The sequence below is a fragment of the Saccopteryx leptura genome, chromosome 1 (assembly GCF_036850995.1).
Source record: "Saccopteryx leptura isolate mSacLep1 chromosome 1, mSacLep1_pri_phased_curated, whole genome shotgun sequence".
NCBI lineage: Eukaryota > Metazoa > Chordata > Mammalia > Chiroptera > Emballonuridae > Saccopteryx > Saccopteryx leptura.
Genome location: NC_089503.1, coordinates 329130612 through 329155019, shown reverse-complemented (window position 1 = coordinate 329155019; position 24408 = coordinate 329130612). Strand labels below are relative to the sequence as shown.

Below are 24408 nucleotides of genomic sequence, written 5' to 3'. Positions count from 1 at the left end.
TTTTATTTATTTGGCTTCCCATGTTTTAATGCTTAACACAGTTTGACACTAATGGAGATGTAGGGAAAAGAATATGAAAGGGAGAAAATGCTGTGGTACAGGTGACAGAAAAGTTTTCACCCAGCCTGAGAATCTAAATTGAAATTCAATTCCTTCAGCAGGAGAACTAGAATGCCTTTCCATCTTTTGTCACCCCATCGATTCTTGTCTCTGGTGGGCCAAGTGACTGGAGACTAGGAGTTAAAACCCATCTTTCTGTACTATAAATGTCATCTCTTTTCTTGGCTTTAAGGCATTTTAGTTAACATTTTTTCTCTAAATTTTTACAATCATAAAACGAGACTATACAAATCTTGCTGTTACAGTTTCATAATAAAACAGGAAGGAAAAACCACATATTCTCAAAGACAGGTCATGTTAGCAAAAGAGGAATGAAGTATATTCTAAACTGGGATAAGAAAATGAATATTGAATTCTTGATAACCACTTCTTGCACAAAGCAAAGAATCACTAGTATTAGGGAAAAAAAATTACTGCTTCCTACTATAATATAGTCACAGCTGAGAAGACTAGAGTCAAATGAGCTGTATGTCTTCACCAACCATTTTCTCTCTATGGTCTTCTTTGAAAGAATAGCATATGGTGAATTTGCACGAAGCAGTGCTGAACATCTGGAGATAGTAACACATGCCTTTAATTTTTTTTTATTATTATTATTGATTCTAGAGAGAAAATGAGAGAGAGATATTAATATGTTGTCCTCCCACCTATGCTTTTTTATTGGTTGATTTTTGTATGTGCCCAGAGAGGGGATGGAACACAACCCTGGCATACCAGGAGGACACTCCAACCAACTTAGCTACCAGCCAGGGCAGTCACACATGCCTTTTAAAGCTGAGGTGTATTAGAAGAGTTTGATATCTGTTCCCTTAATAAGGAAGTGCATCTGTCATTCAGATTGTCAGGTAGATGTGAAACCAAATATTTTCATTGGCAGATATATTCCACAGGCAAGATTCTAGCAAGTTGAAAATACATAGAGCATCTAGTAATACTATATCCCCAATATTTTTTTTCCTCGTGAATGTATATGGGCTTTTCATCAATGTTTGGGTATGGTTTATTTCATTAAAAATGTTTCTCCATACTGCACCATTCTCAATAGTGCACTTATTTTAATATAAGCACATTTGTTATATAAGACATACTTAGTTAAAATAAAATGCCTAATTTATTTATTCTAAAGGTCAAGTTCCTTTCAATTTTTAAAAAGATGATTCAAGTAACTGAAAGACTACTAAACTTAAAACACACACTTACAAAATCGGAAACTCTTTCCCTCTAGGAAAGAAACTCTGCTCACAGGAAGTAATTTGATCACTTTATGTTATGTTATTTGAGAAGAGATTACTACTCCCCCCCCCCACACACACACACACACACACGCACCCGGTCTTATCTTTTACACAAATAACCTATTTGATTCCTCAGCTACCAAGTGAAGATTATGAAACAAAAATATGGTTCATGAAATTAGTCAATAATGTCCCGATTGCTTTTATATTTACCGAAAGTGTGGATGTACCTCCTTTATCTTGCGAGTGTTTAGAAGCTACATACAGTATCTATTTTCATGGGAGTCTTTGTAGTTTGCGAATAACCAGGGCTGATTCATACTCTAATAAAGCCAAGAAAATTCACAATAGGAAAGAGTAGCCAACCCTAGAAGAATTGGCACGAAGACGAAAAGCTTTGCAATAAAAAAGTTGAGTAATATTTCGATTAAACGCGTTTAGTCTTGTCCTGGTTTTCTAGGATGTTGTGAAAAGGAAGAGGGGAACCAAGGCATAAGGTGATTGTCTGCCCCTGTGCCATGGTCCTAGGCAATCGGGTCACAGGATATTTTTTCTTCTTTTTTTTTTTCTTTCCGTTTTTATCTCTTTAGATGGTCAACCTAGCAACATGGCAACAAACAAGCATCGCCTCCTTTGCCCACGCAACAGCTCTAAGGGGCAGGCGATGGTGGCCTGCATAGAGCTTCCTGCCGACGCCTTCTGGCCGGACACTTTGTGCCAAAGAGCGCCCAGGAAAGCAAACAGCAATAAGGGGGACGCCACAGATGTCAATGAGGCACAGTCATGATTCTAATCTGACCAAAAAGCCGAGAGAAAGAGAGTAACGGCCCGCAGATACCTGCCCGGGAGCCGCCGCAGTGGAGCGGTCGGCAGTCTGTGCGCGCACAGGTGCCTCAGGCCCGTGGAGCCGAGAGCTGTCGCGGCCGCCTCCTGGGCTCCCAACCTTAGCGCGCAGAAGCCCAGGCTGCTGCCGAGCCTGGGTAACCCCCACAGCCCGAGCCTGGGGAGGAAGGGCCCAAGGAAAGGGCGCGAAGGGAGAAAGGGGAGGGGAGGGGAAGTGGGGGAGGGGAAGAAACCCATCTCATCTAGAATTTCTCCTTCCCGAGCTCTACTGGTGAGAACCTTTGATGGGTTCGTGTGCGCCTCCCTCCCTCCCTTCTCTCAACTCTGGGTGATCAGCACCCCTCTCCGCACGCTCTCCCCCACCCTCCCTTCCCTCCCCTCCCCTCCCCTCCCCTCCCCTCCCCTCCCCTCCCCTCCCCTCCCCTCCACTCCCCTCCCCTCCCTCCCAGCCGCGTGCCTCCTCCCCTCCCCCTCCAGCGGCAGCAGCAGTAGCGGCTTTAGCAGAGCCGGAGATGGGCAGAGAGCGCGCGCCGCGCAGCAGCTCGGGATCCACCGCCCTCCCCGCCCGCAGCTCCCTGCGCCCCCGCCGCGGCTACCGCCACCTCCGTGTCCCCCAGCTCCAGTCCCGCGCCTAGTACAGCGCCGCCGCCGCCGCCTCCCGGCCCTGCCTGCCGCCTGCGCCGCGCAGCCCTGGCGCGCGCCCGGATGGCGCTTTCCTCCCAGGACCGGTGAGTAGCCTGGAGGGCGCAGGGGGTCGGGCGCCGAGGCTGAGCGCGGAGAGGACCTCTTTGCTTTAGGAGGTACCCCCAAACCACCTGCTGTGATTCCTCCACCTTCGGGCTGGGGGTCTCGTGAGGGCGCTACTCCGTGGTCCCTGAGGGGCTGTATGATTTCAACTCCACCTGCTGGCAATCTGAACCCCTCTCCCTCCCCGGCATCTCGCGGTCTCGCCTCCTTCTCAGCTCTCACACTAGTAGCAGGGGTGGATGGTCCCGACCTCCTCTTACTCCAAACAGGGTCCTGTCTGTCCTCACCCGGCCCCGCGTTTCGCTCCTCTGATTTCCCGCTTCTGGAAACCCACAAATGCCCCATCTGCCGCTTCTCACCGGTCTCGCACTGACAAAGCCTGCTGCTCCACGAAGTCCGCCCCTGACCCACCTTCCCTCCTCCAAAGCCTAGATCGTGAGCCCCCAATGCCCCGCCGTATTCCTTCGCAAAATGAACGGTCCTTCCAGTGTATTCTGACCTTAATCCCTCGACACTACGGTGCCCCTCCAGCTTTTCTGACAGTCCTCTCAGAAAATTGACACAGACACGCGGTGATCCTGGCTTGTGTACAGTTACTCTGAGTGCTTCTCGGCACCTGGGCTGTTTAGGGTATAATAACGCATAGGAAAGAAAAGACAGAAACAAACCTTTTGCAACTAAAGTTTTGTTACTGTTATTTTAAAAAGCACAGGCATTTACATCGCTCAGATTCGTTGTATTCGTTTTGAGGCATCTTAGCCAATAACAAAGAACGCCCCTATTTTTACCTGTTCTTCCGGAATCGGTCTTAGTTCCAGGTTGAGAACCATGCCCCTAACTGGGTGGTGAATCTCCTTTACGAATTGCACTATCAAGAAGAGCTCAGCAACTCTTACGGAGCTTTTTCTTGAAAGAGAATAGAGTAGCACCAAACTCACCCTTTGAAATCTTTAAATTTCCAATAAGCCAAAGCTCTTTTTTTTCTCAGGTTTAGTGGCTAACAGAAACGTACAGTAGGGTCAGAAAACGTAGTGAGAAGCTCCTGTGCTGTCTGTCTGGGTGCTCCGGAGGTTGGGTAGCACCTTAGCATCCAGTCTTTCTGTAGAAGTTTTCTTTGGGCAGCAGCCCTTTGTTTTCAAACCACGTTGAACGTTTTAGTATTTTTAATTGGCCTGAGAGAGAAAAGGGAGTTGTGTTCAGTGAATGAATATGAGCAGGGGAGATGAAGGAACGAGTGAGCACAGGGAGAGAAAAATAAAGACTAAAATTTATACTACTGATTCCTCATGGTATGGAAATCTTAAAAACAAAACTACCCTTACATATTTATGATTTCATTTATTTAAAGAAGTGATAAAATGGCATTAATTTCATCATATTTTACTCCATAGAACAATTGGTCATAGGGCTTCTGATCTAAGCAATGCAGATGACAGTGTTCAGAAATACATGTCGGAAACTTTAAAAGGTGCCCCAGTAGTAGTGTGTGAATATCAATTTCCTGGTAATAATATTATTTTAAAAAATTTTAAGGAAATAGGAATTAAATTGTCATTCTTACTGTCCCAGTTGATGTAAGAGATGTATGCTTCCTCACCTTACATGAGAAAGTCTCTACCTATACAAGAACTAGAGAAGAAAAGTTAGACAATTATCTAGAGAATTTGTCCAGTGAGATTGCCTTAAAATCTTGCCTTCTCCAATGCCATGATTTTTTAAAACATTTGTTTTAACTCAAACGGTATTCGAGCCATTTTTTTTCTTCTATTTTCTTGTGTAGACACAGACAGAAAGGCAGCGAGCAAGTCACTGTCAAAAATGGTTTTGTAAATGTGGAAAACTGCATCTAAAGTCAGCAAGTGCTATAAGTAATGACTTTATTGTTGGTTTCCTATATTCAGAAATTTTAGTTGGTAAAATGTAGTGCTTGAGTAAGAAGAATATTTAAAACTAAGTATTTAACCTTGCAGTTACTATAAAGGGTCACATTGGTGATATCAGGTGAATAGATAATAGGTAAGTTATAAGCCAAATCAAAAGACCATTTTTTTTTCTCTAAATGCTTTTATTCTTTGGACAATAGAGGAGTGTTTACTATCTGCAATATATCCAACAATAATGAACCTGTATTGGAAAAGATACATCCCAATTGAACAAAAGGGAAAGCAAGGTGCAGTACTGACTTTGCTCAATTATTGCACATAATTGCGTAAATGATTATTTCAAGACAATATATAGTCTCATGATTATAATTAATGTCAAATTCTAAACCATGTCAGAAATGTCTCGTTATTTTTTGTAAGGACGTATACTTGTATACATGTACTATTAAAATAGTCTCAGAATTGTCTATCAGGATGTAAATGATTAATCTGCCACAAATTATGGCAGGCATTTTTGTTAAGAACTCTTGGTGAGCTGGAACTCAAGATCTGCCTAAATTTGATGTCATTGTCTTTATTAAGGCTATGCAAAACAGCTAAATATAAAACTTGGGGAAACAATATTTGAATAGCACATCTTTGAATATCATTAGATTGTATCTTATAATGCTCATAACTATATGCCACCTAGAGGATGGGATAGGTCTAAATTAAATGTTTTTTAGTAAAGAGTCATTTTTTTTAGTCTTAATCATTTTTATTTGACTTGATGAATAAATTCACGGGAACAGTTGTGAAACTACTGGGAATATGGTAAACTTTAAAGCCTATCATTCATCTTCACTCACTTATTATATTTCTTAGAATGGGAATAAATAAGTACTTTAAATTTATAATTACCCTATTTTTAGAAATTTAAAAATCATGCCAATTAAATGAAATGTTTTTTTCTTACAATTTAAAATATATTCAAAATAACATTTTTACAGCAGCAAAAATCTTTAACCAGAAATTCAGAACTGTAGTTTTACAAGCTTAACAAAATGACACATTTAACTCAATTATTTTGCTTATCAGCCCTGGAAAAAATTACAATGGCTCCTAAAAGGCAGGCTAGCAATTGGTACAGTTTTTCCTTTTAGGAACTCATAGATTTGTCCTTCATTTTTATTTTTATTTCATCTGTTTAAACACAGACAACTACTCCAACTTTAAAGAAAGTTTAAGTGAACTTTGGGCACTTAATATTGGTGATGCTTGCTAAGATTTAAGAACTCCAACAATGAGAATCAGAAAACGAGCTTAGTAAAGAGTAATTTAAATTGTCGAAATGATGTATATTATTTCTACCAATAGACTTCTGTTATTTGAACATTCATGTGAAATCACTTTTTGGCTTGTGTGTGGTGAAGGAGGTGGACCGAGGAAGGGAAATCAGACAAGAAGGGAGAAATAGAAAGGATAAAAACTGTGGATACTTGTTTAAATGATTTTCCTCAAGGAAAAGTAACTAAATACAAATTCCATTACTCTGGCATTTGGAATAACAGCTGTTTTCCAACTTTAATTTTAAGAACTGTCTTCTTATTTACAGCAATAAAATACAATTTTCAAAATAAAGTGATGCATTTATTTTATTAAGGAAAACCCAAGCATTATAGGCAAACTATTTTATGTAAGTTAATTAATCTAAATAAAATTCTAGACAAATTTAAAAACAACATCTTGAAAGATGGAAACACACATGCGCACACTTAAAATACACTATTAAGTAAAGAACTACGTGACTTATTGTCTTATGAAGCCAGGAGAGTCAGTGGAAGGATCACTCATATTTTCATAGCTTTGGTATATAGCTCTCCTGTTTTCTTATTTACATTTGTTGATGTACTATTCAATTTTTATTGATTATTGCATTTTTGTATAATATAAAATTCTGCAAATTTTATGAATTCAAAATAATCTGCAAATTGTAGTTGTCAATATCATATTCCATAAATGTTTACAAATGGCTTTGTCATCTATCTTTATTCTGTAGTGAAAGGAATATTACAAAATCATTCTCAAGGAGCACATACACAAATGAATATTTAAAAGCTAGCATGATAATTCAACCAAAGTTTTACAACAATGCTGTCATTCTCATAAGATTAAATCTCATGTACAATTAAAACTCCCACAGGAAAGAAATATTTAGATTCTGTGGTTTTACAAGGAAGGGTATGAAAATAATTTTTATTTCTTTAGCTGCACACAGATTTTTGTTTCTGTAAGCAAAACAGTGAAAATAAACTTGTAGCTAGCTTCTTATAGTTTCATCTCTATGCATATTTAAACTTTTTGCTACCAAAAACAAAGTTTATGTATCCATTTTTTTTTGTCACTTTAGTCTGTGCATAGGTCAGATAGTCAGGGAAGATAAATTTGTTTCACAAATTTCAAAGTCTGCAATTAAAAATCCTGACACTTTTAGCTTTCTCTTCACTGATGACCACACATGTCAGTGAAAGGTGATTGAATCAGTGGGAAATCATCATCATTAATAGATAAAAAGTAAACTTGCAAATGTGTTCATGGTGATGGGGTTCATCTGTGTCATGTCATCTAAGAAGAGTAACATGGTTTATAGCAGGGGTCCCCAAACTTTTTACACAGGGGGCCAGTTCACTGTCCCTCAGACTGTTGGAGGGCCGGACTATAAAAAAAAGCTATGAACAAATCCCTGTGCACACTGCACATATCTTATTTTAAAGTAAAAAACAAAACGGGAACAAATACAATATTTAAAATAAAGAACAAGTAAATTTATTTATTTATTTATTTATTTATTTATATATATATATATATTTTTTTTTTTTTCTGAAGCTGGAAATGGGGAGAAACAGTAAGACAGACTCCCGCATGCGCCAGACCAGGATCCACCCGGCACGCCCACCAGGGGAGACGCTCTGCCCACCAGGGGGCGATGCTCTGCCCCTCCGGGGCGTCCCTCTGCCATGACCAGAGCCACTCTAGTGCCTGGGGCAGAGGCCAAGGAGCCATCCCCAGCGCCCGGGCCATCTTTGCTCCAATGGAGCCTTGGCTGCGGGAGGGGAAGAGAGAGACAGAGAGGAAGGAGGGGGGGTGGAGAAGCAAATGGGCACTTCTCCTATGTGCCCTGGCCGGGAATCGAACCTGGGTCGCCCACACGCCAGGCCAACGCTCTACCGCTGAGCCAAGGAACAAGTAAATTTAAATCAACAAACTGACCAGTATTTCAATGGGTACTATGGGCCTGTTTTTGGCTAATGAGACGGTCAATGTCCAGTTCCATATTTGTCACTGATAGCCGTAACAAGTGATATGACGCGCTTCCAGAGCTGTGAGGCATGCGTCCCTCGTCACCGGAAGTAGTACTGTACATGAGTGACGCAGCACTTTGCAGCGCCACCACATACAGTGCTCCTCTCACTGACCACCAATGAAAGAGGTGCCCCTTCCGGAAGTGCGGCGGGAGCCGGATAAATGGCCTCAGCGGGCCATAGTTGGGGACCCCTGGATTATAGATTGATATCTATATGGAAGAATATTTCATTGTTTAAGTGTGTCTGTGTCGATGGAGGTTAGGGGGCTCTGTGATCTCGGACTGCTGTGTGGCTGCTTCAGAAGCAGAAGAGAAAGCCTTGTCTTAGGAAATGCCCTTCTTAAACCAGTCTAGATGTAGACTTACTTGAAAGGAGAACTGCATCTAAGGCTTCCATAACCTAAATTCCTCAGAGTGTAATTCAGCTTCCACTGACTGAGGGCCTCCTACTTGTCAAGGTCTGAAGGCACCAGAATGAGTATGATGCATGTTCTGACCTCACGCAACTTATAGTATAACTGGAGAGACGGGACAAACAGAAGGGAGTGATGGGACATCAGCTGGCATTAATCTAGGGGATGCACCACATTACTGAACAAGATGTCTGGAGAAAAATAGGAAGGACCACAACTTACTCCTAACATGCCTTGCCAAAATGGATGGCAGTATGCCATGACAAATTTTTGCACAAAAATAATCTATTTCTTTAAAATATCATATCCTTACATTGCTTTCCATATTAATTTTAACTTTGGCCAAAAAAATTTTTTTGACAATGCAAGAACCTATTGTAGAATGTCCAACACTAATGAAACCAATGGTTATTCAGTTGTTGTAGGTGATAGGGTCATTTTTCAAGGAAATATAACTAATTTTACACTTTTAATATAAGTTCAAAGTATCCATTTTGTCTTTTAAGAAACCTAAATCTTTAAGATACATTCAAAGGAAATGTCCAGAAGAGGGAGCGACTGGAGGCAGCGAACAATATTTATAGTGTCTATTTAACAATTCAACGTTTATAAACTGCTTTAACAAAATATATTTCAATTTAAACAGGTAATTTTAAATCTCTGTATTCTATTTGTGCTGAAAACAAATCTTGATTGAGTAGGTATGATTGTACGATACCAAAGGACTTAGGGCGGTGCATGATAATAAGAATGATGTCCTCACGGCCTTGACCTGTGGGCGATGACTATCGCAATTGCTAATCCCTGCTGACTTACAAGACCCAGGAAAGGTCTTGAATAATTTATTTATTATTTAAGACCTCTAAGTTAAGCATGAAAAATTGATTTTAGTCCTTGTCTTGGAGGGTCTGCATTAGGGCAGTCAATCTAATTTATATTATTTGTCCATGTCAACAGCATGGTGGCATTTGTCTGTCTCACTAAATGGCTGAGCAGTGGATACAGAAATGGAGTTGGAAAGAGAGGCAGAGGTGTTCATAGGTATTTCACATGGGAAATGCAGGTGCTGGGGACATCCCCTGATGTTTCTGATAACATTGCTCACTTAGATTAAGGGGAGAATAAATCAAATCTGGCAGGGAATGGCAGGTCCAGTAGAGAGTTAAATTTAGGACTCTTGTAACAGTTAGGGAGAGCCATTTTTTTCTACATGCAAAACTGAGATGCCACAGGAGCCAGGCAAGCTGAGAACTTGAATATACCATTTCTATTTGATAAGTGAGTCTGTAAGACTGTTTCTCACACTGTTAGTCACTGAGTCTGGGTTGACTCACCCCAAAATGAAAATGGTAGGTCAAAGAGTCATAAAACCTCCATGAGTAAGGAGCTTACTTTTGGCAAGAGCTCAGTATCAAGTTAATAGGTTTTTCTCAAAAGACATGTACCTGGTAAGGGTGTACACCCTGTGTTAGGGAGGTGACCAGTCCAAAATCCCAAAAGGAACCTGCCAGTGAAGGCTGTCTCCCTTTTACAGAGTTGAGTCACAGAGACTTGTATCTCGCAGGTCTATTAGGGATGCTGGGTTCCAGATGCAGAGAGCATGCTATAGCTTACAAGACAACTTCAAACAGTGTGTATTGGTTTGGGCTTCAGTCAAGGGAAGCTAATTTTTGGATTAGCTGAAATGAAGGTGTAAGTAGAATATCCAAGTAAAGAACATACTGTCTTTAGTACCCAAAGATTCCTGGTCAGGTGCTGGTCATCTTTTTTGTTGGTTGGAGTTGAATAGACAGCAGTTTTCTTTGATTGCCAGAGAGCTTGAATATTGAAAATCTGCCTATATAGTCCCAGGAAAATTTATTTGACAAGCAAATCCCTGATTTTCCAGGGCCTATGAGCCTCCTTGGCTGGTTGAAATGTGATCACATCACAGTCAAGGCATTGCTAATGGAAACTTCTGACTTCATCATCAACAGGATATCACTATATAGTTAAAGCTTCATTCAGAAGAGGGTAGAGCCATTCATGCTAACCACCTGATGGCAAATGACAGAGGAATTTAGCTATCTCTGGGGAAATCCTGCAGTAACTTGAGTTAATACAAATGTATATTGGTGGTGATGGAATGTGAATTGGTGTTTGTCCTCAGGATCCCATGAGATAGAAAATAAAACAGTAACATCATCCTAGATAGTATAGCAAATGTATAGTGTGTAATGGTTCAGTCATATGAGCTGCTGGGGATAATCCATTCTAAGCTTCTAGTCCTCAATATTTTTCACTGGTCATACTGGGCTATTGTAATAAAATACTGCATCTCTTGCTACCTATATTGTCTTCAAATCTGTAATCAAGGCTGTGGTTTCCTTTTATCCTCCCAGGATTGTATACTGTTTCTGTTGGACCATCTGGGAAGACACAGGGAGAAGACAACTAGCAAGTGATTTACATGTTTCATTAGCATTTCCCTCCCTACATGTGGCCTTTCCCAGTTATGATAATCTTCTCAGGCACTTAATGAATGATAAAATATAAGCATGTAACACATTGATTCCTATACTATACAATCAGATGTAGAAACAACAAAAATAGTACATTAAATTGGCCCAAAGTTGTATATCTAAAAGGTTATATTAACTTGCCTTTCCCACTGTGAATTCTACCTAAACCCTATCAGCTGAATCTGAGTGTTCTATAAATCCAGGTAAGAGAACAACTTCAGCATCCACATTCAATGTATTCATAAAGGTTTGATTCCTTTTTTCCCATGAAATTCTCCAGCATACTTAGATGGATGCATATGTCCTTTGATGCCTGTTGGAGATAGAGTTACTTTGGCCTCTAATCATGTTTCTCTTTAAGTTATAGGTCAAGGTAAAGGGGCAGAGAGGAATCAGAGAAAGCAAAGAAAATGAGAAGTTTCATATGTACTTTCAGTTTTGGGTTAATATGGTGATGGCTCATGGAATAACCAAATGAGCTTTGAATATTTTTTGTCCCACCCAATACTCTTTATTGAGGATCAAGGCCCTTGTGACTGGTACCAACTATGTCAGCCTTGGAAATCCCTGGACACAAAAACCATAGCCACATTGCTTTTCTGCTAAGGCCTTGTAATTTGTGACCTTTGACTGAATCGAACTTGGCTCACAGAGTGGGACCTTCTTTAAAAGCATTCACCTTCATCTGGGGCACTTGCTGTCCCATGGTCTAGATAGCATCTTTTAAGGTGATTTCAACATCAGGGCTGGGGGAGTTTTCTTGTGCAGTCATGGTGACCTAATAATTTATCTAGATTTCTTTGGATTTCTTTCTCATTCTTTAGTCAGTCAACTTCACCAGAACTCTCAACTCAATCCAGGGCAGTAAGAGCTCATATGGTAGCCAAGTCCTCATCCATGGTTTCCTATCACAGGAAAATCTCCCAGGGAACCAATGTTCCCATATAGCAGCCAGAATCCACTGTAAAAAATTCAGAGATTTTACTGTCACTTCCAAAAATGGGTCTGAGTTTGGCATGATAGAAAAGGAGAAGTTTAGCCATAGGACAACCTATTATTTGCTGTTATTCCTTAACAACCAATGTCCATCTTGGCTCCTTCTTTCCCATATGAACCAGTCCAACTTTTAATGATTCATCTGGTTTATGGTCATAGAGTTTCCTCTTTCACACTTACTGTATGTGCACATCTCTCCAACTGTTGTCAGAAATGAAGAATGACCTTCTGCCTACCCAGTACAAATCTTAATACTAAGTTGTAACTGGTGCTGAAGATCAGAGGATGGCCCTCAGTTTGGCAAAGAAGTCCTTCACCTAGAAGAGAATGAGTAACAGAACAGCATTTTGGCATCTGTAGTTTATCCATTTCTTGTTACTTGGCCTGCAGTGACCTCCTCAATTCCTCTTCATTAAGCAAAAACATGGAGGTCCATTTATTTATTGCTCAGTTGACTGTGTAATTTGCTACTGATTCCTGTAGACTTCCCTCACGTTCCATTAATGGACCAGTGTGGCCCTCATTCTCCCCTTTTCAGAAAGAAAGCCATGTCTCTGTCAGCATCCCATCTTCATCACAAACATTCTCTAATATTCTGAAGGGTCTGAGGTGTTATTCTGTTTTTAAGCCAACATGAAAGCCTGTCACAAATTCATGGATCCTAGAAGACATTAGACTTCTGGATTAGAGATGAAGGAGACTTAATTGTTCACAGCAATAGAGTAGCAAAAGTATCAACATTTTTTTTGCACTGGTTCTCAATTTCCAAGGTAACATGGAGCAGACCAAATCATCCATAAACATGAAAAGAAAAGGATCCTCTGAATATAAAGAATACCAGTCTTTTATAATGGATGGTAAGCATGCTTCCTCTTGCTCTGGAAAGAGATGCTATTTTTATCTTCCATAGTTTGCTTTACAAATATCTTTTAAAAAAGTTTTCAGGCCCTGGCCGGTTGGCTCAGCGGTAGAGCGTTGGCCTAGCGTGCGGAGAACCCGGGTTCGATTCCCGGCCAGGGCACACAGGAGAAGCGCCCATTTGCTTCTCCACCCCTCCGCCGCGCTTTCCTCTCTGTCTCTCTCTTATCCTCCCGCAGCCAAGGCTCCATTGGAGCAAAGATGGCCCGGGCGCTGGGGATGGCTCTGTGGCCTCTGCCTCAGGCGCTAGAGTGGCTCTGGTCGCAACATGGCGACGCCCAGGATGGGCAGAGCATCGCACCCTGGTGGGCAGAGCGTTGCCCCTGGTGGGCGTGCCGGGTGGATCCCGGTCGGGCGCATGAGGGAGTCTGACGGTCTCTCCCTGTTTCCAGCTTCAGAAAAATGAAAAAAAAAAAAAAAGTTTTCAGAACATAAGTAGCCAACACTTCTTTTATAAGATGTGCAGAAATGTGAGAGACTCCTGGGAAATTGTTTTCCAACAATGACAAAAGACTTCAATAAATGCTTGTTTTGGAAGACTCCTTATATATGGTATACTATATGTTTATCCTTGCTCCTTCCTAATGATGGAATGCTTTAAACATGTAATAACTGAGATTGATAAACCCCTCACTTAGAGACCAAGAAGAAAACTTTTAAAACGAATATAATGCATTTAAAGTACACCATTACACTCTTTTTTTTTTTTTTTTTGTATTTTTCCAAAGCTGGAAATGGGGAGGCAGTCAGACAGACTCCCGCATGCGCCCGACCGGGATCCACCTGGCATGCCCAGCAGGGGGCGATGCTCTGCCCATCTTGGGGCATCGCTCTGCCACAATCAGAGCCATTCTAGCGCCTGAGGCAGAGGGCACAGAGCCATCCTCAGCGCCCGGGCAAACTTTACTCCAGTGGAGTCTTGAATGCGGGAGGGGAAGAGAGAGACAGAGAGGAAGGAGAGGGGGAGGGGTGGAGAAGCAGATGGGCGCTTCTCCTGTGTGCCCTGGCCGGGAATCGAACCTGGGACTCCTGCACACCAGGTCGACGCTCTACCACTGAGCCAACCAGCCAGGGCCCACCATTACACTCCTAAATAGTTATTCCTAACTATATAAATTGTAGTGTGAGGCAAATTAAAGAATTGAGAATTTTTTATGTGAGGAAGTTAAAACATGAGCCTAAACCAGAGGATATAAGAAATGTCTATTTTGAGTAATTATACTAGATTATAAATAAAAATCATCAAAGATTGGATGGATATACTATATGCATGTTTCCCCTTGGAATTTCTCCAATACTTTATAGTTTGAAGGGTACCTAAACTTTTTCAAATTAAAAAAAAAGAAAAAAGGTTCATTGCTATTTTATTTTGCTTACTTGTAGGCTATTTCTTCAAGACTAAACATAGCTGTTATCTTCTCTAATATACATTTCCTATATCCCAAGCTGGGATACATGGCTTTTATTTGTATTGGTATAATATGCAAGCTTATTTTTTTTCGTATTTTTCTGAAGTGAGAAGCGGGGAAGCCGAGAGACAGATTCCTGTATGTGCCTGACTAGGATCCACCTGGCATGCCCACCAGGGGGCGATGCTCTGCCCATCTGAGATGTTGCTCCATTGTAACCGGAGCCATTCTAGTGCCTGAAGCAGAGGCCATGGAACCATCCTTAGCACCCTGGCCAACTTTACTCCAATGGAGCCTTGGCTGTGGGAGGGGAAGAGAGAGAGAGAAAGGAGGGAGGGGGAGGGTGGAGAAGTAGATGGGTACTTTTCCTGTGTGCCCCAGGACATCCACATGCCGAGCCGATGCTCTACCACTGAGACAACTTGCCAGAGCTGTACCATATTTTAACCTTACAACATCACATTGGCTTGATATATTTATATTTATTTCCCCCACTGAGTTAGTCTAAAAATGATTGCTTATTTTCATACTCCCAGTGCCTAGCTCCTCAACTAATGCTTGAAGTTTAGTCAGCAAATATTTGTAGGGGTGAACTGGAGGTAAGAATGTTCAGTAACATTGAGCTTACCATGAGATATTTTAGAAAATTTTGTCTCACAAGAAATAACTCAATGGAAGATGTGTAACATATTTGAGCTGAGATAATCTTTAATAGTTCTCAATGACCTTTGTTTAGTTATAGCCATATAAATATTCAAATTCTAATGGCCCTTCCTAGTTTTGTGACATCCTGAAGCATTTAAAATTACTTCATATTTATAATGAAACCTGAAACTTTTATATAGTTTATATAATTTGAGAAATTGAGGGATGGGTCACAAAATTAAATACAAGGCTTTGGTTTAATCATCAAAGTCTGGGAGTCACATATGTATACGGAGAGAAGTCTAGGGTAGACTTCTCTTTTAATCAGAGGTTAGAAATGTCAAAGCTTCTGACTTTTCTCCTTTATCAAGAGGTAGACTGAAGATAAGCATTACCTTTTCCCCTTATGCACAGATGTTCTCACTTCATTTCTTTGTCATATTGTTATTTCCCTCTGATGTTCCGATGTCTGCTGCTTGTGCACGCCTGCCTATGCAGGTTCGGACACCACTGTGCCCTGATCATTATTGCTGTTATAACCAATGCTGCTAACCCTGACTCTGGGGAACATCTTTTCTTCCTTTTTTCCCCCTAATTTGCCAATTTCTTTTGCCTCTTATTGCTTATCTGTGTTCTAAAACACAGTGAGAATGTAAACAAGTCTTTTTCTCAATCAGGTTTCCCTTTCTATGCAGTGAACTTGAAGTGTCAGATGGAAGGCTGGGCTCTCTGACCCTTGTCCTGTGTGCTGGTTGTTCTGGGGCTGGCTGCATCTTCAATTCAAGGGCTGTGTTTTTCTGCTTTTATTCCAGAGACACTTTAGATATTTGAGAAATCTAACTTCTTGAATTTTGACTAATCGAATTTTAATTATTTTTCTCATAGTAGACAGGTCTTTGATGACCATTTTGTCTCTACATTGTCTTGTTGCTTTAATAGAAACATTAACAAAAGAATACTTTAAAACTTTTAAAATATATACGTTATTCAGGAGAATGAAAAGGTTTGAGTGGGTTAGATATAAAACAAAAATAAGGTTTTATGGGAGGCACAGAAGGTCAGAAAATGACTTAGGTTTATTTGGAACATGACAGTGACAAACTTGCACAGCAAACGAAAGGGGAGAGGGGACAAAGCAGCAAGTGATAGGCTGATAAAGACAAATATCTACCTATGTCGTGATAGGGCTCCAAGGAAACACCACATTATTTTTGTGGAAGAAAAGCGTAGAACTCTGACTAGACATAACTGGCATAATAGTCCCATCTGACTATGTAGTAGCTGAGAGACCCGAGTAAAATATCTTTTATGACTTCTTGTCCCATTATATAAAAATTTTTCATGATTGTTGTAAATGTGGGATTAGTTCATATGTAGAAATCCTTAAAACACTGACTGGCACTATAAATTCTCATTCAGTAAATGTGTTTTCTCCATACTTCATAATTTGAAAAGGCATAATCATTTCATTTTGTAACAATGAAATTAGTGTATTATCCAATTATATATTTATCAAGTAACATTTACTCTTCCATGCCAACTAGGAAAATTTTAGACCTTTCAGAATATTACATAGTACTCTGGCCAGGTAGCTCAGTTGGTTAGCACATTGTCCAGATATGCCAAGGTTGGAGGTTCAATCCCTGGTCAGGGCACATACAAGAACCAACCAATGAATGCATAAATAAGTGGTACAACAAACTGATGTTTCTCTCTCTCTCAAATCAATCTTAAAAATTAAGAAGATGCCTGACCAAGTGGTGGCACAGTGGATAGAACATCGTACTGGGACGTGGAGGACCCAGGTTCGAAACCCCGAGGTTGCCAGCTTGAGCGCAGGCTCATCTGGTTTGAGCAAGGCTCACCTGCTTGAGCAAGGTGTCACTCGGTCTGCTGTAGCCCCCCGATCAAGGTACATATGAGAAAGCAATCAGTGATCTAACATGCTTCAGTGAAGAATTGATGCTTCTCATCTCTCTCCCTTCCTGTCTTTCTGTCCCTATCTGTCCCTCTCTCTGTCTCTCTCTCTGTCTCTGTCACAAAAAAAATTAAATTAAGAAGAAAATACTATTATACAGCAATGCCAGAATTGGATATAGTGAGTACAGAAAAACAAATAGGAGTCATACTATCCATTACAAAATTAAGTAGAAACATGGGAGATATATTTTGTACTTTAATTATTATTAGGTTAGTGTGTTATAACATTTTCCCTCAGAATTAAAACTCATGTATTGAAGGATTCTTGTTTTACCTAAATGAAAAAGCTGGAAAGAATGTGTATTCCACCCTAACAATAAGAAAAAAACACGTTAAGTACAAAATCAAAATTTTACTAGAATCCGTCAGAAAACTAAGTTCCTAGGGAAAACAAATACCTAGAATTGCTAACTCATGGGTAGATCCCATGGATCTAGAAAGAGAAAAGAGTCATGGGGATGGTGTCGCACAAGGGAGAGAACAGAACACCTGATCACCATACAAGTGTCTAAAAAAGAAATCAGCTAAAAATTTAACAAATTGCTAATGGCTGAATAAACTTGATAGAACCTCTGCAAACCTGTGATGCAAGGGTAATGTGAAGTCACCAATTTTTTTTTTCTTTCTTTCTTTTTTTTTTTTTTTTTTTTTTACAGAGACAGAGAGTCAGAGAGAGGGATAGACAGACAGGAATGGAGAGATGAGAAGCATCAATCATTAGTTTTTCCTTGCGTATTGCAACACCTTAGTTGTTCATTGATTGCTTTCTCATATGTGCCTTGACCGCGGGCCTTCAGCAGACCAAGTAACCCCTTGCTGGAGCCAGCGACCTTTCGTCCAAGCTGGTGAGCTTTTGCTCAAACCAGATGAGCCCGCGCTCAAGCTGGTGACCTCGGGGTCTCGAACCTGGGTCCTCGGCATTCCAGTCCAACGCTCTATCTGCTGCGCCACCGCCTGGTCAGGCTGATGTCACCAATGTCTTTATGTGAAACTGCATCAGTTACTTATGAGAAATACTGGAAGCAGGGTGAGAGACAAGAGGGAACTTCCCTCAGTAATAGAAGTGCAGAGTAGGATTGGCCACCACTGTAGGTAAAACAAAACCCCACTCTTTATCCTCAGTCCCATTCTAAGCACAAGGCAATTCTATAGGAATTTGGAGTCTTTGGTGCACTAAGCTCTGCTTCTAACTGGACTAACTCAGTACCCCAACCTAATGGCCTTGAAGTAGACAAGGCCTGACCTCTTTCCAGGCATAAGTGATTTTCATGAGTCTTAATTGTTTTACACTTGATGTTTGGCATTTAATGAAAAATGACAAGCTATACAAAAATGTGAGGGAAAAACAGTCCATTGTCAAGAGTAAAAGTAATGGAGAAAACCAAACTCAGAGATGACCCAGTGTTGAAATGATCAGACAGGGACTTTAATATAACTATTATATTACTAATGTTAAAGGACCTAATGGAATAAGTGAACAATATGCATGACCAGATGGAGAATTTCAGCAGAAATATGGAAACTACAGGAAAGATTTATATAAAGATGCTAGAAATAAAAGGAAGTGTTATAACAAATTTCTTCAAAGTGCTTATTAAAGTGTGCTGGAGCCAAGCCTAGAAATTTAATACAGAGGCATCTAACCTCCATGCAGAATTAGGGTGGTGCCCCCTAAGAATATAACAGTGCAGCACTTGGACTATTAAAAGGTTACCTATACCTTGGCAGGTGGTGCAGTGAACAGAGCCTCGTCTTGGAGTACCGTGGTGACTGGTTTGAGCCTGAGTGTTGCTGGCTCTATCCCGGGGTCTCAGGCTCAATTCTGAGGGTGTTGGCTCTTTCCCAAGGGTGCAGGCTAGAGCTCAGGTCTGGGCACATATGAAAAGAGTTTAATGAGGGCACAACTAAGTGGAATGAGTTAATGCTTTGCTTTCTTTCCCTTTCTCCCTTCCTCTCTCTAAAAATAAAACATTACCTGTTCCCACCAACTGCACTCTACTTTTATTAATATATGGTGTATCCTTAGGTGGTACTACAGAATTTTTGTACCGTAGTAACATGAAAGAAAGTAAAACTTGACTCCAGTATGTCGAAGTTTAGTTATGTGAATTAATATTTTTTGGAAAAGTGAATATTGCTCTAGAAATTTGGTCCAAAATTTAGCTATTTCCAGTTGCCAAGCCTACAATCTAAATGGGTAAAGAGGGTCCAAAGTAAGACACTGGTCGTGGTAGGAAGTGGAGTAGTGGAAGTAATTGGACTCGTCGATATAAGCATGCTACTGAAATATGCATGCCCAGCTTGGTTGGCAAAGTGTTTCTTACATGACCCGATAAATGTAAAAACTGAGAGGAAGCATCCAGAAAATTTTATAGGAAGTTGAAAATAATTTATGTTTCTTAAATCTAATAATGAAAAACGTGGGCTTATATTTTTGTCTTTTTCATTTCTTTTTGTCTAATTTATCTGTAATTACATTTTAGAAAACTAAGGATTCATGAAGGATAGAACATTTAAAAATAAAACTAGGGCTTCACTGAAATTAGTTTGAGAAGCACTTACCCGGGGCGTGCACACTAACTAAATAAAAGTAAGACAAGTGCAACAGATCTGTGACCAAACTTGGCCTAAGGCTTTCCAATTTTCAAGCTTGCTTTTAGACACTCTAAAATTGAGACCTATGAAAGAGGAATACATTGTCCTCTCCTTGTTTCGGTCTACCTTGAGCCCTATGGACTATTAGTGTTAAATGTAAAATAAGAATATTATGAAAAATCCAGTTCCTTATGTTATGTTATGCAGGGCCCCTTTATAATAATCTGCAGAAGTGTTTTCCACACTGTTTTTCAGAGAAGTCATACTGGTTTTATTACTGACCATACTAATGAGTACCGGTAATTCTCCCATTCAATTGCTTGAAGCCAAATTTCTGTCCCTAACAACTGTAAAGAGGCTTGTGATATATATTTTTAAAATATATAATCTGTGAATGATAGGCTTAATTTCATGCTCCTGCCCTATCTAACCATCAATATTTTTTTACATTTGTAGCAAAGTGAGAAACAACTAGAAAGAAAGATGACAGTAGTAGGAAAAAAAGGAAGGAAGGAAGGGAGACACATACTCAGATATGCTTATATATTGCTTATTAAATATCTGAATGAATCTGAAGTACATTAGTTCTTCATTACACAGTACTGTCATTGATGCATAGTTACAAAGGTTCTGTGGAAAATATAAGTTAGAAATGTCAATGTTAAAATATATGTGTTAAGGAGATATATACCAGAATTTTCTGTACATAATAGTAGGCAGTAAAATTTGTCTCCTCCATTCAAAACTAGCTATTCTGAACCAGGTATGAATACTGGGAGTCATTTCATTATTATCTCCATTTTGTGCATTCTCACAATGTTTCAGGTTCCTGATTTCAGCCAGGCCCTGTGTGCAGGTAGGCTGTGTAACCTTAACAGTAACAGCATCCCAACAAAATAATATGCTTTTATTCCTAATGGCAACCTGAGGAGTAGATGAACAGTGCATATTATTACAGCAATTGTATGAAAACTTCAGGCCAGATTTGAGTCCAGTTCAACTCGGTACAAGTTTGTGATTCCCAGAAAGAAGTTTATAGAGGCCCTGGCCGGTTGGCTCAGCGGTAGAGCGTCGGCCTGGCGTGCAGGGAACCAGGGTTCGATTCCCGGCCACAGCATATAGGAGAAGCGCCCATTTGCTTCTCCACCCCCCCTCCTTCCTGTTTGTCTCTCTCTTCCCCTTCCGCAGCCGAGGCTCCATTGGAGCAAAGATGGCCCGGGCGCTGGGGATGGCTCCTTGGCCTCTGCCCCAGGCGCTAGAGTGGCTCTGGTCCCAGCAGAGCGATGCCCCGGAGGGGCAGATCATCGCCCCCTGGTGGGCAGAGCATCGCCCCTGGTGGGTGTGCCGGGTGGATCCCGGTCGGGCGCATGCGGGAGTCTGACTGTCTCTCCCCGTTTCCAGCTTCATAAAAGTACAAAAAAAAAAAAAGTTTATAGATGCTGCTAACCAGGAAAATAATCTAAGCTATTTAAAAAAATTACATGTGGTTCTTAACCTTCTGTGGTGGGAGTTGAAATTTTGTATAATTAATTATAGCTCATGGTGATAAAAAGAAAAGTTTAAGAGCAAACTACTCTGCTGGTAAATGTATGAAAAATATTGAAAGCCCATTTATTATCAGTAGTTTTATAACCACTGCTAAGCTTTGTTCTAAGATTGTGAATATATTGGGTTGAATTTCAAAGAATAAAATTAATTGTACCTCATCTCTAAGACTCACTGAGAACTTCTTGATTACTAATTAAAACTGTGAAGAAGTTGGTGAACTTCTACTGAATAGGAGCATTTTCCTTGCTAGTGAGACAGAGCCACCTAACATGGGGTATAACAATCCATAGATAGAATAAAAATTGCTTATAAAAGAAAATGAATCCTCATTCAATGAGTCAACAGGGTCCAGAAAACATACAAGTCACAATTAACTACCTAGCTTGAAAATTGACCAAATCCTTGGAAACTGTCCAAGCTCAATTTTCTTTTATACTAAAATTATTCTCCTGAAGCACACCAAAATTTTATTGACATTGACCTGAATATAAATAGCCTAGAATGATTTACAAGTTCTTTTTGAAACCAACAAATCATGCAGATGAGCTATTTTCTCAAATTTGTCTTTCTGATATACCAAAATATAAACAGATATGCACACTCAAATAGACACACACATATACTGCTCCAAAAATTAGGGGATATTTAAAAATTAATATGAAGCGATAAATAAAAGCATTTGAATTTTTTTATTAAACAAGAACATCAGAAAGGCAAATGACACGTCAAAGAAAGTTATTTAATTATGCAAATGAGATGCAAAACCAGCTTTGTCGGCGAAAATGCACCATGCAAAAGGCTGAAAGTACTGGCCTATCTGCACGTTCCCTGATCCTCTAGATTTTGTGAGCGGTGTATATACATACGTAGGCACATCCAAAAACAAACTGACAAATATATATATAAATACACATACAAATAAACTCATGTCCAAATGTAATATACATATGGACACTTATATTTACACAGAGCACACATCTTTAAATATATATATATGAACACATATACTCACATATGCATGTCTAGCTTATTTAAATATTCTAAATTCAGAAAATGTCAATTTCTAAATTTTCTATAAAAACATATGCCAAGACTTCCAACCTGTGAGGGAAACCATAGGACCAAAAGGACAGGAGAGAGGTGAACCTGATACAGAGCTGGTTGAGCGGTGAATCTGACTTCCCTTTGCTGTAGTTTTCCAGCATCCTCTTCTTATTTTGGTCTTAGTTCATGATCTTCTGTGGACTCTTTCTGCCCTTCTACCCCTTCCTGGAGCAATTCAGCCCTCAGCATGAAGTAGGCCCAGGAGCAGAGGCAATCTCTACATCTGCTCTGGAAGAGGTGGATATACATCATCATTATAACGGTTAGAAGGAGAGTATCATCATTAAAAGATAATTGTATGTGACATTATGGTTAGGCACTATAAAACCCTATTACCCACTATGACAGTCCCTGCTTTACCTAGGAAATGATACCTACTATGAAGTCAAAGCTGCAGAGCAAAAGAAAAAAAAATAAATCAATGCCTAGTAAAGCATAAATCACATAGGAAAGGAATGGTGCCTATTCTTACATCATTTGCTTGAATTGTTGTTTTGATTCAACAAACATCTGGTAAATTTAGTAAACTAGTATAGAAAAGTGCAAAATAAATACTCTAGGTTAGCAAATGAATAAGCTGGCATGAATCAGTTTCAGGTGCAAAAGAACAGAATGGTTCTTTATCAGACACTACTCACAGTGGTCGTTCAGTTCTGTGATTAGGAAACCATGATCTAAATCCTATCACCCTTGCCTCCCTGGACCCAAACCTTGCCCCTGCCTTGAATGCAGGCAGTGTCCTTATTTAATCAGTGCAAAGAAAATTACCAAAACTTTTCACTGGAAGTGAAGAAGGAGAAATTAACCTTATTTTCTTGCTTTTTCAGCTTTTATGTTTGCAAGAAAAATCTGTTTGGGCAGTGACTGCCCATTGTTCACAGAGTAGAAGTATAAGATAAAAGGATTGGAAAACCAGAAGGTACCAGTGGCTTAGATAAGAGGAGATAAGCAAATGACTGAAATAAGTGAGCATAGGTAAATGAGCTCATAGGTTTTCTGAAAGCTCTTTTCAGAGCAGGATGAGTAACCATCAACTCAGTTAACTCACATGAGGTCATAGAGTTACTAAACATAAGAAATCTTTATTGGAAATAAAATGATTCGGCCATCTTTAATATACCCTTTTTAGAATACCAAGAAGCACTACTACAATAACACAAAGAAAAGGGAAGGAGGAAAAAAGAGAGGGAGGATATTTAACCTAATTGTGAAGCATTATTGAGTGACTATTATTAGTATGACAAAAGGTGCGTGAATACTTTAAAAACATCTTATTTTCTCCCTTATTTTTTTTCTTGGCTCAGTTAATGTCACCTGTGAATTTATTCATGAAGATTCATACTCTGTTCATTTCATCTCTAACTCCTTTGTCATCCTTAACCTATGTCCTCTTTATCTTATTTGGTTTCCTTTTATCCCTTAATTCATACATCTCTCATGCTTCTAACACATTTAGTTTCTCCCATTTTAAGAAGTCATTTTGAAAGTATAGGATTTCACAGTTTTGCCGACTAATGTGGCATCTACTTCAAAAGTTACCTTAACTTTAAGCAGATATAACATGAAAGTGTAAGTTTAAACCCTGCAAATAAATGCATATGGTTTTTAAGTCCTTTAATATAGTTTGAACCAAAACATTTACACTTCAAAATGGAGATCCTATATATATAATAAATACTAAATACCTTAACATAATAAACTAATTTTTATCTGCCTTTTTAATAATATTTACCCTAATTTTGAAAGTTTCTGGGCAGATTTCCATGCTGCAAGAATAACAAATTATGAAAACTAAATGTATCTGAGATTTGTTACTGTTATTAAACAAAACTTACAACACTGTTAATCTGATACATTGAGTCTGTTCTTGGGTTGCATAATCATTATCCTATATGGTTGTTAGGCATAAATGCTAAGTGGCTCATATAAGTGACTGTCATTAGAATTACTTTTACATAGTCAAACTAACATTTTTGTGTCTCTCTTCCCATTTTGTGAGTGGGGCCATGAGTGGTGATAGCTTCCCCAAATAGCATGTGTATTTAATCAGGATTATTTTTAGTACCAACATCATAACATAATATAAAGAAATGCTTCTTCCGTGATTAAAACAAAATTCAGAATCTTC

At 39.6% G+C, this 24408-nt stretch overlaps 1 protein-coding gene across 2 annotated transcripts in view; it reads left to right on the top strand.

Annotated features, from left to right (window-relative positions):
* The first annotated feature begins 2745 nt into the window (after positions 1 to 2745).
* FUT9 (fucosyltransferase 9) overlaps positions 2746 to 24408 on the top strand; it is a 198607-nt gene continuing 176944 nt past the window's right edge. For both annotated transcript variants that reach the window (XR_010748119.1, XM_066358856.1), the window contains exon 1: positions 2746 to 2926. The gene's annotated coding sequence lies outside the window, so the exon portion shown is untranslated. The remainder of the gene's footprint in view (positions 2927 to 24408) is intronic.